This window comes from Hyperolius riggenbachi, chromosome 3 (assembly GCF_040937935.1).
Source record: "Hyperolius riggenbachi isolate aHypRig1 chromosome 3, aHypRig1.pri, whole genome shotgun sequence".
Taxonomy (NCBI): Eukaryota; Metazoa; Chordata; class Amphibia; order Anura; family Hyperoliidae; genus Hyperolius; species Hyperolius riggenbachi.
The window spans coordinates 347,408,440-347,422,764 of NC_090648.1; the positions used below are offsets into that span (position 1 = coordinate 347,408,440).

Sequence of the window (14,325 nt, forward strand, 5' to 3'; positions counted from 1 at the left end):
TTATTGGATGCCTAAACCAACCGCCTCATACCAACAAGTTTGGTTAGTTTGTGTGTGTCCAGTTCTCCCAATCAGATAAGGATTAAGATGAAATGGAGTCTTAGGCAAGATATCGGTTTTTGCCCACTGCTGACGGTCACCTGGCTTTTTTAGTTAGATTTGGAGGGGGCTAGGGGCCCCTAGACTCTCTCCAGGCCCTAGGCAACTGCCTAGAATTGCCTTGTGGATGATCCGGCGCTGCTCCCAATTTCTTCTACTGGATCTAAATTCAGCCTTGATTTACATTTGTCTTCCTGCCTGAATAAAACCTATCGACAGACATGGAAATCTCTATATGTAAAAGAAGCAGTGTGGTCTGTATAGATGGAGCAATGTTCGGTTTGTTTGGCATCGATACATGTGATGTGCCTATAGATCAGTGGCTTTCTTCCAGCAGTGAAGGGGTGTCTGGCACTGCTTCCCATAGTGGCAGCAGTCAAGGTTACCTTTCAGCCAGCCTCAGGGAGCAGCTTCAATCTGTGACAATAGCAGTTGGGAAGGATTGTGCAGCTTATATTATCATTCAAATGAGGACGTGGAGAAGAGGTATTTCACTTGATTGGGAGAATAATGGGTCCCATTTATCTGGCGCGCGCAACCTTTCATATCTCTCATACTGTTTTACGAGCCGCATCTATCACAGCGGGAAAAGACACACGGCTACTTTGATATTATTGAGGGAATTTGATTTTGGGGCCGGGGATGATTTGGAAGGACTTGAAACCCAATAATCACTGAAGTCAGAAATCTATTCTTTGCACATAATATTCTATTTCTAGAGACATGCATATGTATAACGTACACACGCATTAACCTCCCCGGGAACTGCTTGATAGAGCTGTGAAAGCAGAGGAGAAACAAACTCTTGTGCTACTTAGCTGAAAACGATTCCATTTTCTTCATTGACCAACACGTTGGGGTCTCTGTAAAGTGGTGACGAGGTGAGATCTTCCCAGTTACTCCATCCTTTTAGCAATGAGGGTTATATGCCTGGGAGGTTCTGAGGAAGAAGAGATAAGCATCAGTTTTGTGGAAAATCAATTTCACTGCATAGAGTGTTGTTCATTAGTATTTTGATATTTATTGTGAAATCAGAACCACGATTGTTTTTTTTTCAGTTGCCTCTTCCCCAGCCCAACTTTTTTATTGTTTTCCATTACATGTATAGCCATCTCTTTTCTTCAGTGAGCAGTAACCCCACTCACCCACATGCAGGAGCAGCTACCATTTGTTGTGCAGCCCCCTGTGCATATCCCTTCTCATTCCATTTGCATCCCTCCCCCCCATTCCATATTCTGCACCCCCCTGTTATTCCATGTGCAGCCTCCATGTGCAGTATCCACCTTCTTGTTCCATGTGCAGTATCACTCCCGCTCATTCCAAAAGCAGCCCCCATGTGCAGTATCCCATCTCTTATTCCAGAAGTAGCCCCCATGTGCAGTATCCCCCCTCTCATTCCATGTGCAGCCTGCATGTGCAGTATCCCCCCTCTCATTCCATGTGCAGCCTGCATGTGCGGTATCTCCCCTCTCATTCCATGTGCAGCCTGCATGTGCGGCATCTCCCCTCTCATTCCATGTGCAGCATCTTCCCTCTCATTCCATGTGCAGCATCTTCCCTCTCATTGCATGTGCAGCCTGCATGTGCAGATCTCCACTCTCATTCCATGTGCAGCCCGAACGTGCAGTATCCCCCCTCTCATTCCATGTGCAGCCTGCATGTGCGGTATCTCCCCTCTCATTCCATGTGCAGCCTGCATGTGCGGTATCTCCCCTCTCATTCCATGTGCAGCCTGCATGTGCGGCATCTCCCCTCTCATTCCATGTGCAGCATCTTCCCTCTCATTGCATGTGCAGTATCTCCCCTCTCATTCCATGTGCAGCCTGCATGTGCAGCATCTCCCCTCTCATTCCATGTGCAGCCTGCATGTGCAGTATCCCCCCTCTCATTCCATGCGCAGCCTGCATGTGCGGTATGTCCCCTCTCATTCCATGTGCAGCCTGCATGTGCGGTATCTCCCCTCTCATTCCATGTGCAGCTTGCATGTGCGGTATCTCCCCTCTCATTCCATGTGCAGCCTGCATGTGCGGTATCTCCCCTCACATTCCATGTGCAGCATCTTCCCTCTCATTGCATGTGCAGCCTGCATGTGCAGTATCTCCCCTCTCATTCCATGTGCAGCATCTCCCCTCTCATTCCATGTGCAGCCTGCATGTGCGATATCTCCCCTCTCATTCCATGTGCAGCCTGCATGTGCAGCATCTCCCCTCTCATTCCATGTGCAGCCTGCATGTGCAGTATCTTCCCTCTCATTCCATGTGCAGCATCTCCCCTCTCATTCCATGTGCAGCCTGCATGTGCAGTATCTCCCTTCTCATTCCATGTGCAGCCTGCATGTGCAGTATCTCCCCTCTTATTCCATGTGCAGCATCTCCCCTCTCATTCCATGTGCAGCCTGCATGTGCAGTATCTCCCCTCTCATTCCATGTGCAGCCTGCATGTGCGGTATCTCCCCTCTCATTCCATGTGCAGCCTGCATGTGCGGAATCTCCCCTCTCATTCCATGTGCAGCATCTTCCCTCTCATTGCATGTGCAGCCTGCATGTGCAGTATCTCCCCTCTCATTCCATGTGCAGCATCTCCCCTCTCATTCCATGTGCAGTCTGCATGTGCGGTATCTCCCCTCTCATTCCATGTGCAGCCTGCATGTGCGGTATCTCCCCTCTCATTCCATGTGCAGCCTGCATGTGCAGTATCTCCCCTCTCATTCCATGTGCAGCATCTCCCCTCTCATTCCATGTGCAGCCTGCATGTGCAGTATCTCCCCTCTCATTCCATGTGCAGCCTGAATGTGCAGTATCTCCCCTCTCATTCCATGTGCAGCCTGCATGTGCAGTATCTCCCCTCTCATTCCATGTGCAGCCTGCATGTGCAGTATCTCCCCTCTCATTCCATGTGCAGCATCTCCCCTCTCATTTCATGTGCAGCCTGCATGTGCAGTATCTCCCCTCTCATTCCATGTGCAGCCTGCATGTGCAGTATCTCCCCTCTCATTCCATGTGCAGCATCTCCACTCTCATTCCATGTGCAACCTGCATGTGCGGTATCTCCCCTCTCATTCCATGTGCAGCCTGCATGTGCAGTATCTCCCCTCTCATTCCATGTGCAGTATCTCCCCTCTAATTCCAAGTGCAGCCCGAATGTGCAGCATCTCCCCTCTCATTCCATGTGCAGCATCTCCCCTCTCATTCCATGTGCAGCTCGAATGTGCAGTATCTCCCCTCTCATTCCATGTGCAGCCTGCATGTGCAGTATCTCCCCTCTCATTCCATGTGCAGCATCTCCCCTCTCATTCCATGGGCTTGATTCACTAAGACAAATAGCATGCCTTATCTGAGTTAACATGCCTTCTCAGAGATAACACACCCTATCAACGTTAACACGCATTATCAGAGTAGCATAGCAAGCGCTACAAACCCACAGGGGCTCAGGGCAGGACGAGTGGAGCTCTTGTCATTGCCAATTAGCAGGCATAAGTTTGTAGCGCTCACTTTATTACTCTGATAATGCATGTTACCTTGGACAAGGCATGCTATTTGTCTTAGTGCATCAATCCCCATGTGCAGTATCTCCCCTCTCATTCCATGTACAACCTCCATGTGCAGTATCCCCCCTCTAATTCTATGTGCATCCTCCATGTGTGCAGTATCTTTTCTGTCAGTCCATGAGCAGCCCGCATATGCAGTATCCCCCTCTCATTCCATGTGCAATATCCCCTTCTTATGCCATATACCGTATCCCCTGTATCATTCTATGTGCAGCCCCCGTGGTCAGTAACCCTTCCATACCATGTATACTCCCCCTTCACATTCCATGAGCAGCCCCAATGTGCACTCTCCCTTCACATTCCATGAGCAGCCCCAATGTGCACTCTCCCTTCACATTCCATGAGCAGCTCCCATGTGCACTCTCCCTTCACATTCCATGAGCAGCCCCCATGTGCACTCTCCCTTCACATTCCATGAGCAGCCCCCATGTGCCCTCTCCCTTCACATTCCATGAGCAGCCCCCATGTGCCCTCTCCCTTCACATTCCATGAGCAGCCCCCATGTGCCCTCTCCCTTCACATTCCATAAGCAGCCCCCATGTGCACTCTCCCTTCACATTCCATGTGCAGCTTCTATGTGCACTCTCCCTTCACATTCCATGTGCAGCTTCCATGTGCACTCTCCCTTCACATTCCATAAGCAGCCCCCATGTGCACTCTCCCTTCACATTCCATGTGCAGCTTCCATGTGCACTCTCCCTTCACATTCCATAAGCAGCCCCCATGTGCACTCTCCCTTCACATTCCATGTGCAGCTTCCATGTGCACTCTCCCTTCACATTACATAAGCAGCTTCCATGTGCAGGCCCCCTTCACATTCCATGAGCAGCTTCCATGTGCACTCTCCCTTCACATTCCATGTGCAGCTTCCATGTGCACTCTCCCTTCACATTCCATAAGCAGCCCCCATGTGCACTCTCCCTTCACATTCCATAAGCAGCCCCCATGTGCCCTCTCCCTTCACATTCCATAAGCAGCCCCCATGTGCACTCTCCCTTCACATTCCATGTGCAGCTTCCATGTGCACTCTCCCTTCACATCCATGTGCAGCTTCCATGTGCAGGCCCCCTTCACATTCCGTGAGCAGCCCCCATGTGCACTCTCCCTTCACATTCCATGAGCAGCCCCCCATGTGCACTCCCCCTTCACATTCCATAAGCAGCCCCCATGTGCACTCCCCCTTCACATTCCATGTGCAGCCCCCATGTGCACTCTCCCTTCGCATTCCATGAGCAGCTTCCATGTGCACTCTCCCTTCACATCCCATGTGCAGCTTCCATGTGCAGTCTCCCTTCACATTCCATGTGCAGCTCCCATGTGCCCTCTCCCTTCACATTCCATGTGCAGCTCCCATGTGCCCTCTCCCTTCACATCCCATGTGCAGCTTCCATGTGCACTCTCCCTTCACATCCCATGTGCAGCTTCCATGTGCACTCTCCCTTCACATCCCATGTGCAGCTTCCATGTGCACTCACCCTTCACATTCCATGTGCAGCTCCCATGTGCACTCTTCCTTCACATTCCATGTGCAGCTTCCATGTGCATGCCCCCTTCACATTCCATGAGCAGCCCCCATGTGCACTCTCCCTTCACATTCCATGTGCAGCTCCCATGTGCACTCTCCCTTCACATTCCATGTGCAGCTTCCATGTGCACTCTCCCTTCACATTCCATGTGAAGCTTCCATGTACACTCTCCCTTCACATTCCATGTGCAGCTTCCATGTGCACTCTCCCTTCACATTCCATGTGCAGCTTCCATGTACACTCTCCCTTCACATTCCATGTGCAGCTTCCATGTACACTCTCCCTGCACATTTCATGGGCAGCTTCCATGTACACTATCCCTTCACATTCCATGGGCAGCTTCCATGTGCACTCTCCCTTCACATTTCATGGGCAGCTTCCATGTGTACTCTCTTCACATTCCATGAGCAGCTTTCATGTACACTCTCCCTTCACATTTCATGGGCAGCTTCCATGTGTACTCTCTTCACATTCCATGAGCAGCTTCCATGTACACTCTCCCTTCACATTTCATGGGCAGCTTCCATGTGTACTCTCTTCACATTCCATGAGCAGCTTCCATGTACACTCTCCCTTCACATTTCATGGGCAGCTTCCATGTGTACTCTCTTCACATTCCATGTGCAGCTCCCATGTGCACTCTCCCTTCACATTCCATGTGCAGCTTCCATGTGCATGCCCCCTTCACATTCCATGAGCAGCCCCCATGTGCACTCTCCCTTCACATTCCATGTGCAGCTCCCATGTGCACTCTCCCTTCACATTCCATGTGCAGCTTCCATGTGCACTCTCCCTTCACATTCCATGTGCAGCTTCCATGTACACTCTCCCTTCACATTCCATGTGCAGCTTCCATGTGCACTCTCCCTTCACATTCCATGTGCAGCTTCCATGTACACTCTCCCTTCACATTCCATGTGCAGCTTCCATGTGCACTCTCCCTTCACATTCCATGTGCAGCTTCCATGTACACTCTCCCTGCACATTTCATGGGCAGCTTCCATGTGTACTCTCTTCACATTCCATGAGCAGCTTTCATGTACACTCTCCCTTCACATTTCATGGGCAGCTTCCATGTGTACTCTCTTCACATTCCATGAGCAGCTTCCATGTACACTCTCCCTTCACATTTCATGGGCAGCTTCCATGTGTACTCTCTTCACATTCCATGAGCAGCTCCCATGTGCACTCTCTCTTCACATTCCATGTGCAGCTCCCATGTGCACTCTCCCGTCACATTCCATGAGCAGCTTCCATGTGCACTCTCCCGTCACACTCCATGAGCAGCTCCCATGTGCACTCTCCCTTCACATTCCATGAGCAGCTCCCATGTGCACTCTCCCTTCACATTTTATGAGCAGCTCCCATGTGCACTCTCCCTTCACATCCCATGTGCAGCTTCCATGTGAACTCTTCCTTCACATTCCATGAGCAGCTCCCATGTGAACTGTTCCTTCACATTCCATGAGCAGCTCCCATGTGAACTCTTCCTTCACATTCCATGAGCAGCTCCCATGTGAACTCTCCCTTCACATTCCATGTGCAGCTTCTATGTGCACTCTCCCCTCTGCTGGGCCAACTGGGGAAACACGGCTTTATCTACTACATATGTGAACTAGCAATAACTGGAGAAAATAGCAGGCTTGCTACCTGCCTAAAATATAAGTAGCTTGTCTATTAAAAAGCCTTCCTTTGCCAAAGGATGGTAACTCGGAATACAGTAGAAGGTGGTATTTTTTTGTAGAGAAGCTGGTGGCTCTTCACAATTGTCCATGTTGTGCTTCAGACATTATAGGATCTGTAATCTAGGTAATAACTTTCCAGCAAGCTCTGACCCTAAGACCCGCGCATGGAGGTGCACAGTGGGCTTACCACTATTATGAGAAATACAGCAGGAGTTTGCATTAAACATAATAACTGTTCTTTCTTTCCCCTAGAAAAGTAAGAATAAGCCTTTCCCATCAAAAAAAAACTCTAAAAAAAAAAACTCTAAAAAAAAAAAAAAAAAAAAAAAGGCCAACCAATAACGTTTTGTTGTCAAAAAGTTGATCAGTATTTTATGTGGATTAGTAACACTGAATAGTGTCTGATTTTTAAATAAAATACAAAATTAGTGAAAAAATGGGGTACACAAACACCACAATTTTTGGTATTTCACCATATAACCGAAGAGAAAAAAAAATGTCTGGCTCAACTGTTTGCTCCACTTTTAGCAGCAATTATTATCACACTCTTCCTGTACTGTGTCTTCCACATAACTGTAATGGAGTTTTAAGCCCACCCTGCTTTTGAAGAGCTGCTCAAAAGATACCCTAAAAAATGTCATTATTACGTACATATTATGGGTAAGCTCTTACTGTAATATCAGCAGAAGGACCCCCAGATATTTGCAGATGGGAAACCTCAAATGTCAGTCCTGGAAATGACTGACCGGCTAGCGCCTCATTTCTGAGGTAAAGGTCCTGCCCCTTCTCTCATTACTATTTTCAGGGGCTGTTCAACTGATTGTTACAAATTAACAAGCTGACACATCATTGCATTCCAGCGGTTCTGGAGGTGTGTTTAGCTTCTAAGGGTAACAATGGTTAATTTGCATATATTTAGCAGGGATACACTGGGAGACATCTCAAGCTCACTCCAACCTGAATTATCGCAAATTCTTTCTGTTTTAAGAAAGGAAACGTTTGTTTTTTTTTCAGCTGATTGTGTGACTACTTTTTTTTTAATCACAACTAGTGTTGGGCGAACAGTGTTCGCCACTGTTCGGGTTCTGCAGAACATCACCCTGTTCGGGTGATGTTCGAGTTCGGCCAAACCGTTCGGCCATATGGCCGAACTAAGAGCGCATGGCCGAACGTTCCCCGAACGTTCGGCTAGCGCTGTGATTGGCCGAACGGGTCACGTGGTTCGGACCCGAACGCGCTCTGATTGGCCGAACGGGTCACGTGGTTCGGGTAAATAAATACCCGATCCACATAATTTCTCCGCCATTTGTCTGTGGGTTTAGCTTTGGGTAGGCAGGCAGGGTAGTTCTCTCTCCAGCTAGGCTAGCCAGGGTCCCCCCAGTCATTGTGTCGCTGCTGGGAACAGTAGTACACCGCTCACCCACACTATATAGCATTGTGTTTACTGCCACTCTGTGTACACCGCTCACCCACCCCTGTATAGCATTGTGTTTACTGCCACTCTGTGTCTCTGCTGGGAACAGTAGTACACCGCTCACCCACCACTGTATAGCATTGTGCTCTGTGTCGCTGCTGGGAATAGTAGTACACCGCTCACCCACCACTGTATAGAATTGTGCTCTGTGTCGCTGCTGGGAATAGTAGTACACCGCTCACCCACCACTGTATAGCATTGTGCTCTGTGTCGCTGCTGGGAATAGTAGTACACCGCTCACCCACCACTGTATAGCATTGTGCTCTGTGTCGCTGCTGGCTGGGAACAGTAGTACACCGCTCACCCACCACTGTATAGCATTGTGCTCTGTGTCGCTGCTGGGAATAGTAGTACACCGCTCACCCACCACTGTATAGCATTGTGCTCTGTGTCGCTGCTGGGAACAGTAGTACACCGCTCACCCACCACTGTATAGCATTGTGCTCTGTGTCGCTGCTGGGAATAGTAGTACACCGCTCACCCACCACTGTATAGCATTGTGCTCTGTGTCGCTGCTGGGAATAGTAGTACACCGCTCACCCACCACTGTACAGCATTGTGCTCTGTGTCGCTGCTGGGAATAGTAGTACACCGCTCACCCACCACTGTATAGCATTGTGCTCTGTGTCGCTGCTGGGAACAGTAGTACACCGCTCACAGACCACTGTATAGCATTGTGCTCTGTGTCGCTGCTGGGAATAGTAGTACACCGCTCACCCACCACTGTATAGCATTGTGCTCTGTGTCGCTGCTGGGAATAGTAGTACACCGCTCACCCACCACTGTATAGCATTGTGCTCTGTGTCGCTGCTGGGAATAGTAGTACACCGCTCACCCACCACTGTATAGCATTGTGCTCTGTGTCGCTGCTGGGAATAGTAGTACACCGCTCACCCACCACTGTATAGCATTGTGCTCTGTGTCGCTGTTGGGAATAGTAGTACACCGCTCACCCACCACTGTATAGCATTGTGCTCTGTGTCGCTGCTGGAAACAGTAGTACACCGCTCACCCACCACTGTATAGCATTGTGCTCTGTGTCGCTGCTGGGAACAGTAGTACACCGCTCACCCACCACTGTATAGCATTGTGCTCTGTGTCGCTGCTGGGAACAGTAGTACACCGCTCACCCACCACTGTATAGCATTGTGCTCTGTGTCGCTGCTGGGAATAGTAGTACACCGCTCACCCACCACTATATAGCATTTCTGTACTGCCACTGTACTGCTGCCAGTCAGCGTGTACTTTAAGGATAAGTGAAATGAAGAAGAAATCCTGTGAAAGAGGGAGGGGCAAGGGAAGAGGTGTTTCCCCTGACGGTTCACGTACAGGCCACAGTGGAGCACCGAAGAAAACCCACTCAATACCGCCCATGTTGTCCAGGAAATCAACCCTCACAAATCCAAAAGAACAGGACCAGATAATTAATTGGATGACCTCTCAAGCGTCCAGCAGTGGGTTAAGTAGCACCAGCACATCACGCACGAGGTCCGAGTCCTCAGCCAGTTACAAGGAGCCAGTGGGCACAAAGCTGGCACAACCGGCAGCGACACCACGCACACAACTGCCAAATAACCAGTCCGAAGAATTTCCTCAGGACACAATGGGGTATTCGCAGGAGCTATTCCCAGCCCAACAAACGTCCACCTTTCAAAGGTCAATGGAACAGCCAGAAATGTTGTGCCCGGATTCACAACCATTTACTGTGGGAAATGCACCGCGCACTGAAATGCAAGGCGAGTCCGAGGACTTTGAAACCCAAATCCCAGAGCAAGTTGGGCAGGAGGGGTTTCAATTGCAGGAGGTCGGCCGAGAAGATCTGGAAGACGACGTTGGAGTGAGCTGCGCAGAGGTTGTTCTGGGGAGCTCTACTCCACGGCGGCGGCCCACAATCACATATGACGAGTTTGAGGAGATGGAAGAGGAGGGTTTTGACAATGTTGACAGAGACCCAGATTTTGTATGTGAAGGAGAACATCGCTGTCGTAGCAGCACAGATGAGTCTGTTGAAGAACCCACTGCTGCACGAGTTCGCCTTGTGCCACAAGGTAGGCGGCGCGAAATTTCAGGCACCACAAGCGTGGAAGTTCAAGTGAGACGCAAAAGAGGCGCAAACAGAAATCGCCAGCAAGGCAGGTGCTTCAAAGTCTGGCCTTTCTTTGAAGACTGCAGTGAGGATGGTACCATGGTGATTTGCAAGGTGTGCAAGACCCGCCAGAGCAGGGGGAAAAATATTAACAACCTCTCCACCACCAGCATGACCCGCCACATGGTATCCAAACATCCCACTCTGTGGGCAAACGCGGCAGGACAGGGTACCAGCAACACTGCCTCCCTTGGGGTCACCAGACTCACCACCAGACCCTCCTCAGCAGCAGCAGTAGCCCAGCCATTGCGTGGTTCACAACAACATTCACAAACATCAGACGACGCTGACACTGTCACTTTCCGGAATAGTGCTCTTGAGGTCTCCCAGTCTTCATCAAACACAACAACCAACAGCCCTTCAGTGTGCAGCCCTACGGTTCAGTTGTCTGTCTCGGAGATGTTTGAGCGCAAGAGGAAATTGCCAGCAAATGACCCCCGGGCCGTGGCACTAACAGCCAGCATAGCCAAGCTTCTGGCCTGCGAAATGCTGCCATATTGAGTGGTGGAGACAAACAGCTTCAAGGGCATGATGTCAGTGGCCATCCCACGTTATGTGGTTCCCAGCCGCTACCACTTTGCGCGCTCTGCAGTGCCTGAGTTGCATGAGCACGTGGTCAGCAAAATAACCCGAAGCTTGAAGAATGCCGTTGCCTGCAAGGTTCACCTCACCACTGACACCTGGACGAGTGCGTTCGGCCAGGGTCGATACATCTCCCTTACCGTGCACTGGGTAAACCTTGTGGAGCCTGGCAGCGATTCCTCACCTGCTACGGTGCGTTTGTTGCCCACGCTGCAAACAGCTGCACCGCCGTCCCTCCCACTGGATAACAACAGAAGCACCTACCTCTCTGACTCCTTCTCCTCCAACGCATCTCAAAGCTGTACCTCATCCGGAAACACTAACCCAGCAGCAGTAGGATCGTGGAAGCAGTGCAGCACAGCTGTTGGCATGCGTCAGCAAGCGTTGCTGAAGCTGATCTGCCTTGGGGATAAGCAGCACACAGGGGAGGAAATTTGGAGGGGAATAAAGGAACAGACGGATTTGTGGCTGGCACCGCTGGACCTGAAACCGGGCATGGTTGTGTGTGATAATGGGAGTAATCTCATTCGCGCTTTAAGGTTGGCTAAGCTGACACACATCTCTTGCCTGGTGCACGTGATGAACCTAGTAGTTCAGCGGTTCCTGAGGACATACCCAGGCGTGGCCGATCTTCTGTTGAAGGTGCGACGAGTGGCCAAACATTGTAGAAATTCCAGTACTGCTTTGGGGGCACTCGCCAAGATGCAGGAGCGCTTCAATCTCCCCCACCATCGCTTGCTGTGTGATGTCCCTACGCGCTGGAATTCTACGCTGCACATGCTAGCCCGCTTTTGCGAGCAGAAGAGTGCAGTGGTCCAGTACATGACGGCGCAGTACCGAGGCGCATCCGGACAGCTGCCAAGCTTCTGTGGATCCGATTGGGCCAACATGTTGGACCTCTGCCAAGTCCTCCAAAATTTTGAGCAATCCACGTTGCTTGTGAGCAGTGACAACTCTTCAGTCAGCATTACCATACCACTGCTGTGTTTACTGAAGAAGTCAATGTTGAAAATCAAGGAAACAGCTGTCATGATGCAACTGGGGGAATCTGAAGGAGAAAACGATCAGCGTGATGATACCAACATCAGGCCATCTGCCTCAGGAAACGCTGGCCCCAGCAGCTATGACGAAGAAGAGGAGGAGGAGGAACAGCTGGAGTTGGAGCAGGAATTTCATGCCACCACTGACGAGGGCCAGAGCGGTGCACGTTGGACTTCCACAATTCAGCGCGAATGGTCAGCAGAAGCAGACCAGGAAGAAGGTGACGACTATGATGCATCACAACTATCACAACGCTCACAAGAGGATGATGAGGATTCTGGCAGGACTCTGGCACACATGGCTCAATTCATGCTAGACTGCATTGAACGCGACCCACGCATTGTGCGCATTCTGGACAACACCAATTACTGGGTTTATACCCTTTTGGATCTACGGTACAAACACAATGTTCCAAAACTGCTTGAAGAAAGAGTGAGACAGGTCAAAATGGAAGAATACCAGCAGGCCCTTGTGGAGACTTTAGAGAGGAGATTGACATCCTCCCCCTCCTCTAGCCAGTTGTACGCCGACAGACTGACTTCCGCAAACCCAGGACGACCAGGAGGGCAGCAAACAACACAAGCCGCAGCTAGTGCCCAAAAGGGAATGGTATCGGCAGTGTCCTTGGAGTGGGAAAATTTTCTGACACCCATGCAGCAGCCCACAGAACAGCAAGCGTGCAGATCCACCTCCAACACCGATCGCCTGGAGAAGATGGTCAAGGACTACATGTCAGATGACGTAGCTGTGTCGAACAATCCATCTGCACCCTTCAACTATTGGGTATCGAAGCTAGACACCTGGCATGAACTGGCAATGTACACAATAGAGGTGCTGGCTTGCCCAGCAGCCAGCGTTATGTCGGAACGCTGTTTCAGTGCTGCCGGAGGCATCGTCACAGATCGGCGTATCCGCCTCTCCACAGAAAATGCAGACCGTCTGACTCAAATTAAAATGAATCAATCCTGGATTGGAAACGACTACGCAACACTCCCGGACCCCAACCAAGTAACATGAACAATGAACATCTGTGATGGGTTAGCGTTTCCGGTCCCTGTTTATTGAACCTCTCATCTGTATTACATTTATGACTGCATGGCGACAAAATGCATTGCTATCCGCACGCTTCTTGTCCTCATGCAAGGCCTGGGTTGCGCCTGAAAGCGTGGCCTTCTCCTCCTGCACCTCCTCCTGTTCCATCACGTGTGCTGCTGCTGGGTTAGCGTTGCCGGTCCCTTTTCCTGGAACCTCTTATCTGTATTACATTTATGACTGCATGGCGACAAAAAGCATGTTACCTGTGCAAAGAAAAATGACATTTTCCGCATTTAAAAGACATTTTTTCCTTTGAAACTTTACAATCAATTTTCTCAAAAACTATAAGCTCTTTTTCAAATATTTTTTTTCCTCTTGTACCCACTCCCAAGGTGCACATACCCTGCAAATTTGGGGTATGTAGCATGTAAGGAAGCTTTACAAAGCATGAAAGTTCGGGTCCCCATTGACTTCCATTATGTTCGGAGTTCGGCGCGAACACCCGAACATCGCAGCCATGTTCGGCGAATGTTTGCGAACCCGAACATCCAGGTGTTCGCCCAACACTAATCACAACACTGCAAATGCTACAATATTTACAGTAACTTAGTCTTCTTCTGAATTTTATTTTCAATTGTGTTCAATTGAACTAGTTTCCAAAGAAGAGATTTTACAAATTCCACAGAATGGTAAGAAAAAAAACCAAAAACATACATACCAAAAAAAGTGACATATCAAGTTGCAGATAGCAACACAGATAATATCAATTGTACAACTTGGGTAAAGAAAATATAAAGTAAACTATTAGCAGGGATTCATTGCATTCTATTCTGGTTATGGCAAGTCAATTGAAAGAGTTTTTATTCAAACCATACCCTTCATATATTCTTCATATGAATGTTAACAATGTTGTCTTAAAACGTAATGCTTCTAAATCATCCCCCAGTCTTTGGGTCTGTGAAAACTCTTAGCATGAAGGGAAGTCTATAGTTGCACAACGCTTGCTTTCTCATGGAGTTACCTTTGGCTTAGGTTGGACACACACATACACACACAATTTATGTTGCCTGCAGGGGTCGGGACTTGATCCCTCGGTAAGATAAGAAGTAAATGGAATTATTTAGCTCTCATTGACCTTGCCTAATTACTTCTAAATTAAAGCAGGATTATGCACATTTTATATGTAGATG

General features: G+C 49.5%; 1 long non-coding RNA gene across 2 annotated transcripts in view; it reads right to left on the reverse strand.

Annotated features, from left to right (window-relative positions):
- Positions 1-711: 711 nt before the first annotated feature.
- LOC137561515 (uncharacterized) overlaps positions 712-14,325 on the reverse strand; it is a 91,223-nt gene continuing 77,609 nt past the window's right edge. For both annotated transcript variants that reach the window (XR_011030036.1, XR_011030035.1), the window contains one exon: positions 712-1,039. This is a non-coding gene — a long non-coding RNA (uncharacterized lncRNA). The remainder of the gene's footprint in view (positions 1,040-14,325) is intronic.